Consider the following 10171-nt stretch of genomic DNA (forward strand, 5'->3'; position numbering starts at 1 on the left):
CCCCATGTCATTGCAGTGGCATTTGAGCCGTCCCAATTTCTGCTTCAGCGGCGTGAAACGACAATTGCTTTCCAACATCAAGACTGTTGAATCGGCATTGATGCGATCCGACGAGTGCAGGATTGTTGAGACCCAGCGCACCCAATGAGTCATCATTCACCTTCTTCTTGGACACAGGCGGCTAAATCCACAATTGACATGGGCTGCTTGCATGTGTCTTTAAAATTCTGGATAAACCGGGCTTTTAACTCGGCCCATAACCCAATGGAGTTGGCAGGGAGCCCCTTCAACCAAGTGCGGGCCATCCCCTCCAACATCAGGGGGAAATATTTAGCACACGCAGCATCGCTAACATCCAGCAATTCCATGGCCATCTCATAACTCTGAATCCATGCCTCGGGAGGTAAGTCGGCTGTGTAGTTAGGCACCTTGTGAGGACCTTTGAAATCCTTGGGCAGACGCTCATTACGTAGAGCCGGCACCAAACATGGCACGCCCAAATTCCTAAAGGTTACACCTGGCTCCACCGAAGTTGTTGTACGAACCGGAGTTGGCTGACGGGCCGCATACTGTGCTGCTAGTTCAGCCTCTCGACGTGCTCTACCTTGATCCACTACGTTCTGAGCATCAGCGCCACCGCCCGCCGGGTTATGTCCACGGGGCGGGTTATTGTTCCGTCCACTGCTTGACACAGCTGGCTCAACGATATGCCTGTTGTAACTCCGGCTTGGGCGAGGGGTGGAATGAATCCTGTCACGACTGCAAGAATAAGCCTGCTGCTGAACCAAAGCCGTCTGAAGGAGCTCTCTAGCCCTCCGTGTCTCAACCGCCGTCGGAGACTCACCTTTAACTGGGAGAGCTGCCAACCGTGACACCGCATCGATCATGTTATTCAGAGGGTTAGAGTAATGACCCGGAGGTGTTGGCACATGCTGTAGCGGGTTATTGTTCTGACGAGGCGGATCCATCGTGCGCGGCTGAACCGGCGTACCCGTCCCAGGTGCTTCAACTAGGTTTACCACTGGCGGGTTACTGGTTCCTGCTCCGGGCATGTTAAAGAGATTTCTTGCCTTGTAAACCAGGGGCAGACGAGTCTAATGCCTCCTCCTCATGACATCGTTTGAAGCGTTCTGATCTAGCATAAGCCGGTAAGACTCTGATGGAATCCGTTGTGCCCGAGCATCCAAAGCCAACCGCTCCTCGGCCATCCTTGTGTTTTCTGTGTTCAGCTCCTCCTTTGCCTGTGCTATCTCATCACGCAATTTTGTGACCGCCGTATTATGCTGATCTTGATCCACCGGGTTAACCACTGTTGTTAACAATGCTCTCAGCTTATCCAGCAAGTCAGTTAATACCTGAGTCGGCGTGCGCAAAGGGCCTCCTGCCCCGGCAGCCGTTTCCGCTGCTGACCCGGAAATCAGCTCTGCTGCAGTCGACGAGTGCTGCACGGGCTGTGTACCGGCCATGAAGATCATGACCCGGTTCGGCGGCTCGTAGAGGTCTAGAATACTGTTGCCATCGGAACAGCCCCCAAGCCGACCGTCTTGCAGTTGATACAGTGACTCGGTCTCGCCGGTGGACGACTCACCATCAGAGTAAACAACCGTCTCACCACCAGACGCTGATCTATCCTCATATTCCGCTCCATGGATGAATCCCATGAAGGCACGTTTCATGGCGGGCTGAACTCGGGCGGGTCTCGCACGCTGAGCCGTCTCGATGTTGTCGGTGCAGATGTCCGGCTCAGGGCCGGGCTCGCCGATTTTGCCAATGAAGACGTGAATTCCGCCGAAGGGGACCCGGTACCCATACTCAATTTAGCTGGCCTCGGGGCCCCAGCCTGCATCATCGATGTAGAGCTTTCCGCGGCGACTCTTGGTCATCCGGCCCACGACGTATCCCTTGAGCCCTTCAAAGTTGCCCTCTAAGAACTTGAAACCATCGTGCGATAGCCCCACGGTGGGCGCCAACTGTCGTGGAATTGTCACGACAGATGTCCTAGTGTGAGAACTTAGTCGTGGAGCCATCGCAACAAGATTAGCTTAAAGGTGTTAAACAGGACAAAGGACACGAGGAGTTTATACTGGTTCGGCCCCTTGCGGTGAAGGTAAAGGCCTAATCCAGTTTGAGGTGGTATTGTTAGGGTTTCGATGACCAGGCAGCGAATACGCTTAACCTGGCTCTCGATCTGTTGTCTCTTGTCCTAAGCCGCTGCTGGGTCGTCCCCTTATATACACGGGTTGACGCCATACAACTTACAGAGTCCCTGCCGGCTCATACAACGTGTCCGGCTCGGTGACCTTCCTTACATGCCTTATAATACAAGTCTATATACATGGCGGTTTATGTCCGTGGGCCTTAAGCCGCCTTCGGTCTCGGGCCCTCTACTAAGCCTATCTATGAACCACCATTGTTAACATGCTCTTGGGTTTCATATGAGATGAACTGCCATTGGGATGACCCGGCCCCTCCTGGGCGGGTCATACTTGATAGTCATATAACCAACTCCTAAGCCAACTCCGAAGAAAAGAGGTATTCTATTTCTCATTCCTGAAGATATGCAAGAGGCAAAGAAATTAATCTATGAAAGAGAAAGTTATTAAAGTTGAAGATGTTAAGAATTTACCACCTATTAAGGAAATACATGGTCTTGATAAACCAATACATGTAGTAGAGGTAAATTCTCTTTATAGATTTAATGAAGGTGATATTTCTCATAATAAGTCTGCTAGTTAATGCTTGGATGAATTTAATAACTTTATTGTTAAACAAGAAAATTTTAATGCTTATGTTAGTAGACAATTGAAATATAATGCCTATATTCTTGACTAATTGCGTGATTGTATGAGTAGAACTATTAATGATATTAAGATTATTAGTAGGCATGCTTCCATGGTGAAAACTCAAGTAGAGCAAGTTCTCAAAGCTCAGAATGATTTGTTGAATGAGTTGAATAGTAAGAACAATGATAATATTGTTATGGTTATGACTAGAGGTGGTAAAATGATCCAGGAACCTTTGTATCCTGAGGTCCATCCTAAGAGAATTGAGCAAGATTCTCAGAGAATTAATACTGATGCACCTGGTCCTTCTAAAAGGAAAAAGAAAGGTGATAGAACTTTGCATGCTTTTAGTGAACCTGTTATAGATACACCTGAGAATCCAAATGATATTTCTATTTCTGATGTTGAGACACAACCTGTTGATGAACATGAACCTGGTGCTAATGTTAATGATGATGTTCATGTTGATTCTCAACCTAGTGATGATAATGATGTGGAGGTAGAACCTGTTGTTGATCTTCATAACCCACAACCTAAGAATCAACGTTATAATAAGAGAGACTTCATTGCTAGGAAACATGGTAAAGAAAGAGAACCATGGGTTCAGGAACCCATGCCCTTTCCTCCTAAACCATCCAAGAAAAAGGATGATGAGGATTTTGAGCGCTTTGTTGAAATGCTTAGACCCGTCTTTTTGCGTATGCGTTTGACTGATATTCTGGAAATGTCTCCTTATGCTAAGTATATGAAGGAGATTGTTACAAATAAAAGAAAGATACCGGAAGCTTAAATTTGCACCATGACTACTAATTACACTTTTAAGGGTGGAATATCAAAGAAATTAGGAGATCCAGGAATACCAGCTATACCATGCTCTATTAAAAAAACTATGTTAAAACTATTTTATGTGATCTTGGAGCCGATGTTAGTGTTATCCCTTTCTCTTTATATCGTAGACTTGAATTGGATAAGTTGACACCAACTGAAATCTCTTTTCAAATGGCCGATAAATAACCTGTTATACCCATCGGTATTTGTGAGGACGTGCATGTTATGGTTGCAAACGTTACTATCTTAACGGACTTTGTTATTCTTGATATTCCCGAGGACGATAGTATGTCGATCATCCTTGGTAGACCCTTTCTGAATACTGCAGGGGCTGTTATTGATTGCAACAATGGGCAATGTCACTTTTCATGTTAATGGTAATGTGCGTAGGTACACTTTTCGAATAAACAACCCAAAGTTAATAGCATCAATTCTATTGGAAAATTTTCAACTATTGCTATTGAAGGTTTTGAATTCCCTATTCCTATTGTCAAAAAGAAACATGATATTCTTATTGTTGGGGACATTCATATCCCCGTTGAGATAACCTAGTGTTATTCGAAAATTCTCCGGTTTCATGTCATTCGGAAGAAGTTTGTTAATAAGACTTGATCAACCTTCTTAATGGATTCCTTTCGATGGGCATGAGATGGATGAATTTAGAAGGCACAACTTTCTGTACCCACTTTTTACTTTCTGTTATTCAGATTAACTAAAGAAATAATACTATTATTCCCCTGTTTTTAGAATTATCCATGCAATAAAAAATGTCCCAAAAATAAAAGTTCTCCAAATGCCCTGAAAATTTAGTATGATTTTTTTATAGAATATTTGAGAATTTTTGGCACTGAGAACACACCAGGGGGCTGCACTAGTGGGCCACAAGCAATGGGGGTGCGCCCACCCCCTCCCCCCAGGCGCGCCCTGGTGGCTTGTGGGTCCCATGTGGTCCCCTCTCACTTATTCCAGCACCCATTCAGTTCGTCTTCCCCCAGAAAAATCCCACCATTGCTCAAACCTTTGTTCTAGCTCATTTTGCTGCCATTTTTTATCTCCTTGCTCAAAGCTCCATTCACAAAACTGTTTTGGGGGATTGTTCATCAGTATGTGACTCCTCCAATGGTCCAATTAGTTTTTGTTCTAGTGCTTTATATATTGCAAATTTTTGTTGTTGTGCTAATCATGTTCTTGAGCTTGCATGTCAAATTTATATGGTCCAAAGTAGTTTTGATGCATGATATAGCCTCTAGACATTTGTAGGAGTAGTTGCTATCAATCTTGTTGAGTTTTGTTCACTTTTATTTTGAATTACCAAAAATTTCAGAAACTTTTAGAGAAAAGGAAAGAAATGATGAAGAGGTGGTTAAGGGGTTCCTCAAGCCGGAATTCAAATAAAGATGAAAATGAGGAGAAGAAGAAGCCCAAGTACAATCTTCCGCGTGTGGCGGAGGTTCGGACGTGTGAATGGCCTAGTGATACATTCTTGGGGGCGGCCGGAATTTATGATGATTTCTATTATTTGGCGGAGAATGTCGGCCTCACCGCTTTCCTCCAAGATAAGTGTTAACAATACCTCCTACTCACTAATGCCTTCGTGCAAAATTTTCACTTTCATTCGAGGGAGGATCCTCCTATGGTAGAATTTCACTTGTACGATGTGCCCAAGCGAATGTCACTTTATGGTTTTTGTAATGTCTGCAAAATACCTTATGAGGGCAATGTCAGAGAGCCACATCCTAGGGATGTGGAGAATTTTATTGATGAAGTTACTGTGGGGGAAGAGATTGGAATGTCGGAAGCGAGAGTGGCTAGTTTACATTTTCCTGTTTTATGCTATTATTAACTATTTGCTGGGAGATGTTTGATTGGTCGTGGGGAGAGCGGAGGCCTTAGTGCCCCGGACCTTGCTATTCTGCGCCATGCTTTATATTGTGATAGAACTTTTAGTTTGGGCGCCATTGTTGCTCGTCGGTTAAACACAAACTGCATGAAGGGTCCCATCTTTGGAGGTATCTATGCCTCCCACCTTGCTAAACATTTTGAGATACCTATTAGGCTAGATGAAAAGGAGGAGATGTTGCTACCCTCGATATATTTGGATTACAACAGTATGGTAGCACATGATTTTATTAAGAAAGACGATGATAAACGACTCCTCTACAACTTAGTATTTAGTTAGGGTACTTGTCAGACTATTGCTTTGCCTGCTTCTTCTTTGTTCGATATTCATTTAGGCAGGTACACTATTATGCCCGAGGACATCTACAGACTTTGGGGTCTTTCACAACCCCCAGTACCTGAGCCAGCACCAGTTCCTGATCGATATCATGAGCCAGTTTATCAGTGGGAGCCGCAGGAGCTCGCCAACCAGTGCAACCCTCAGGACCCTCCGGAGTATCGAGGAGAGGACTATTTCCAGCCATGGTCATGGACCAACTTAGGCCAAAAGCCTAGGCTTGGGGGAGTACGTATTTCTCACCGACATTACGTTCATGTTCACACACTCATCCCAGTTGATACTTTTTCATTGTATTATCCATGATAGTTTATTTCTTTTTCTTGCTTTCTTTTTGTGTGTTTGAAAAACTTTGAGAAAATCCAAAAAAAATTAGTTCTCGCTTCTTTTTAGTTTTCTTTCTAGTTTATTTAGTAGTAGTATTAAAAGAAAACCAAAAAAGATTTCTCCTTCTTCTTTTGCTTGTTGGGAGCTTTCCCGTGTAAATAGTTTTTCTCGTTCTTGTTTTTGCCTTCTTCAGAAAAACAAAAACTCCAAAATTATTGTGTTTCTTTGAAATTCTTTTTCGTTTCTTTGGGTCGCAAGGAGAAGACCACGATGAAAATATTGAGTGGCTCTCATATATATTATTGTTAATCTAACAAAGAGCCCATATTACCTTGTCTTCTCCTTTGAATAAATGTTTGCAGATTCTAGCTTTGTCCAATGCATGGGCACTATTATTATTATCCACACCACTCGGTCATGCAAGTGAAAGGCAATAATGATGATATATGATGAAATGATTGAGATGAGGAAAAGCTGGTATGAACTCGACCTATTTTGTTTTTGTAAATATGATTAGTTCATCGTTCCTGATTTAGCCCATTATGAATGAAACATGTTTGCAATGACAGCTAGAGATTATATTTACTCATGCCATGCTTAATTATCTAGGAGTTTATAATGGTTTACCTTGCGTGCCAACATGCTTTTAAAATGGTTATGATGTAGTATGATTGGGTGGTATCCTCCTTTGAATCATTCGAGTGGCTTGACTTGGCACATGTTCACGCATGTAGTTGAAACAAAATCAACATAGCCTCCATGATATTTATGTTCATGGTGATTTATATCCTACTCATGCTTGCACTCAATGTTGGTTAATCTCAATGCATGTTTATGACTGTTGTCGCTCTCTAGTTGGTCGCTCCTCAATCTTTTGCTAGCCTTCACTTGTACTAAGCGGGAATACTGCTTGTGCATCCACTTCCATAAACCCAAAGTTGTTCCATATGAGTCCACCATACCTACCTATATGCGGTATTTACCTACCGTTCCAAGTAAATTTGCATGTGCCAAAGTCTAAACCTTCAAATAATAATTTGTTTTGTACGCCCGAATCGCTCATATAGCAACTGGGGGTTGTCAGTATCATCCTTGCTAGGTGGGTTATTCTCATGATGAGTGTTTATTCACTTCTCGTTCACGACAAAGTGGCTAGTATTCGGGATGCCTAGTTCCATGCTCGAAATCAAATCAAAATATAACTTCAAACAAAACTCCCCCAGGACTGTTATGGACGGTACCCGTTGTTTCGAACCAGCCGTGGAGTGTGATTGTTGGTGATGGCGGAGTAAAAACTTTACCATTCTATTTGGGAACCGCCTATAATGTATCTAGCATGGAAGATAGTTGGATCTCTTGGTTGTTATGTTGACAATGAAAGCATACTGCTCGAAATTATATTCATCTCTGTTTCAAAAAGCTCGAGCTCTGGCACCTCTGCAAATCCCTGCTTCCCTTTGTGAAGAGCCTATCTATTTACTTTTATCGCTGAGTCATCATCCTCTTATAAAAAGCACCAGTTAGAGAGCACCACTGTCATTTGTATGCTTTGTTAATAATTGATATTGAGCATGAGTGTGACTAGATCTCTTTTGTCATGAATTATAATGTCTATTCAGTCCTTGATCTTCATGGGTGCTCTCCATTTATGTTTGGCAGTCTCAGAAAGGGCTAGCGAGAAACCATTTTGTTATATTATATAATGATTGTTTTGAAAAAGTGTTGTCATCCAAGATTTATTATTGCTCGCTAGTTGATTATGCCATTGATATGAGTAAATGTGAGACCTAAATGTTATTGTGAATATGGTTAGTTCATAATCTTTGCTGAAAATCTGAATGCTGGCTATACATATTTGCAACAACAAGATCAAATAGATTTTGTAAAAAAAATTCTTTGTCATTTTCAGTTTGTCAACTGAATTGCTTGAGGACAAGCAATGGGTTAAGCTTGGGGGAGTTGATACGTCTCCATCGTATCTACTTTTCCAAACTCTTTTGCCCTTGTTTTGGACTCTAATTTGCATGATTTGAATGGAACTAACCCGGACTAACATTGTTTTCAGCAGAATTGCCTTGGTGTTATTTTCATGCAGAAATAAAAGTTTTTGGAAACCTGAAAATTTATGAAGAATATTTTTTGAATATATAAAAGATACTGGTGAAAGAATCAACCAGAGGGGGTCCACCCATTGGCCACAAGCCTGGGGGCGCCCCCCTAGGGCTCGCCCTGGTAGCTTGTGGGCCCACTGGACCTCCACCGACCCTAATTCCAACGCTATATATTCACATCCGGAGAATAAAATCAGGGACAAGGATTCATAACATTTTACGATACGGAGCCGCCGCCGCCTCCAGTTCTTCATCGGGAGGGCTGATTTGGAGTCTATTTGGGGCTCCGAAGAGGGGGATTCTCGCCATCATCATCACCAACCTTCCTCCATCATCAATTTCATGATGCTCATCGTCGTGCGCGAGTAATTCCATCGTAGACTTGCTGGACGGTGATGGGTTGGATGAGATTTATCATGTAATCGAGTTAGTTTTGTTAGGGTTTGATCCCTAGTATCCACTATGTTCTGAGATTGATGTTGCTATGACTTTGCTATGCTTAATGCTTGTCACTAGGGCCAGAGTGCCATGATTTCAGATTTGAACCTATTATGTTTTCATGAATATATTTGTGTTCTTGATCCTATCCTGCAAGTTGTAGACACCTATTACGAGTTATGATCCACATACCCCAAGGTGACAATAATTGGGATTCTTTCCGGTGATTACCGTACTTTGAGCAGTTCATGTGTTCACTAAGTGCTAATGCTTTGGTCCGGTTCTCTATTAAAAGGAGGCCTTAATATCCCTTAGTTTCCGTTAGGACCCCATTGCCACGGGAGGATAGGACAAAAGATGTCATGCAAGTTCTTTTCCATAAGCACGTATGACTGTAGGCGTTCTGGGAACCAGGGTACCCAGACTTGCCTGCGTGTGGCCCACGGCATGGCTCCGTCGACGGCCTAGTGCGGCCCATCTTCAGCATCGACAAGACAAGACCCTCGGCAAGGGCCAAGCCACGCGAGGCGGACGACACTAAGACCTCTAGAGGGAGCAGCCTCCCTAGGCTAGCTCCTGAGGAGCGGAGATTCCTATGCAGGAGCTCACCTCATGAGGTTGAGGTGACGCAAGCCATGACGACCATGGCCAGGCGAGCGCCAGCGGGCGCAGAGCAGCAGGTTTCCTCTTTGGTGCTAAGGAGGCAAGCGCGGGCGCGGGGTCCCAAGGAATCAGCCAAAGGTTTCCATTCCCATGCAATGAGACCAAGACCGCCAGGACAGCACGACGAATGTCATCGCCGAGCCAACCATGACGTCACAAGTAGAAGCTTTGCAGGCGAAGACCACATTTCGTCAGTATAAGATGTAATACTTGTCCCCCTTGAAACTTGGCCACTGTGGGATCCCTGCCCGCCTTCGTTTGAAGGAAGAGGACCGAGGCCACTATAAATATAGCCTAGCCACCACCATAGGAGGGGATTCGGGATCCAACCGAAACCCTCACAAGCTCACATCCACAAGAACATGCCTCCTGTGTTTGTTCTTCCCCTGTACTAGTTCATCATCAGCCCCTTGCGAGGCTAATCCACCACAAAGTAGGAGTAGGGTCTTACACCGCAAGGTGGCCCGAACCTGGGTAAACTATCGTGTCTTCCTGTTCATCAAGCTAGGTCATGGGGATGACGAATTGGTTGGCTGAAGAGGTTGAGTTCTTCACATACGCCCGAGAGTTTGAACCATTCTTGGGTCAGCGGAGCCCTGAACCCGACATTTGGCATGCTAGGTAGGGCCGTGTCGAAGTTCTTCCTCTACCCCTGCCTCGCGTCCCTTCCGCAGTGCCCATGGCGGAGGCTTGCCAGGGTGGCGTTGGGCATTGTGCTCCCCGCATGGCCCAAGCGGCGCCCCTCGGGCATGGAGTTTATCATCACCCCATGCTCCCTACGGCTG

The sequence above is a fragment of the Aegilops tauschii genome, chromosome 4 (assembly GCF_002575655.3).
Source record: "Aegilops tauschii subsp. strangulata cultivar AL8/78 chromosome 4, Aet v6.0, whole genome shotgun sequence".
NCBI lineage: Eukaryota > Viridiplantae > Streptophyta > Magnoliopsida > Poales > Poaceae > Aegilops > Aegilops tauschii.